This window comes from Electrophorus electricus, chromosome 14 (assembly GCF_013358815.1).
Source record: "Electrophorus electricus isolate fEleEle1 chromosome 14, fEleEle1.pri, whole genome shotgun sequence".
Lineage (NCBI taxonomy): Eukaryota > Metazoa > Chordata > Actinopteri > Gymnotiformes > Gymnotidae > Electrophorus > Electrophorus electricus.
The window spans coordinates 7,362,601-7,363,389 of record NC_049548.1 but is presented as its reverse complement, the minus strand read 5'-3'; positions in this window follow the sequence as shown (position 1 = coordinate 7,363,389).

Genomic DNA, 789 nt, shown 5'->3' with positions numbered 1-789 from the left:
ACACCGCACTGTAGTCCAATGAGAGAAGAGGCTGGGCTCCCAAGACGCCAGCCGATGGGGTGATTTGCTAATGCTGTTAATTCCGTATGAAAAAAAATCTGGGTTAATAAAGTTCATCACTTCACGTCCAACTGCTACCTGTAGGCCATGGTTAGCGTTCAAATTCAGAACAAAGTGGGGTCATTTGTCTGGAAGCTATCGGTTGTAAACTCATTGCTTATCGGTCTATCAGATAAGCACTGACATACGAGACATCGATAACGTACTAGTATAGCTGAAGTTGTAACGAAATATAGACTTTTTTTAGTGTATTATTTTTGTATGTTTTTACGAATCTTAAATAAATCAGGCCTATGAAGTATGATATTTATTATTGCACCCTCACTGCATTATTTTACAGCTTTTAACTTGGTTTTAAGTTGTAAAGTATATATAATAGAATGATAAAACCATTTAAACTGTTGGAGAAGCATAGGTAAAGAATGTATGTAGACTAATAAAATAAAAATTGTGAGATCAGGGCATAACGCACTGGGAACAGATGAGCGCTAAGCCATCGGAAAGACAACGCACTATAAGGCCACAGCAGGTGATGATATAGATATGATCAGTTTTTGTACCCGGTGTCCCCTGATGTGGCACATGGGACATTTTGCCCACAAATTTGACAGGTGCCAGTGACGCTGAAATAAGCCAATCAGTAAATGGAGGTGTGCAAAAATGGCCAATGAGAATGAATTCAAGGGCGTTGCTAGGATATAGGGTGAGGTGATGACAGAGGATAGGAGG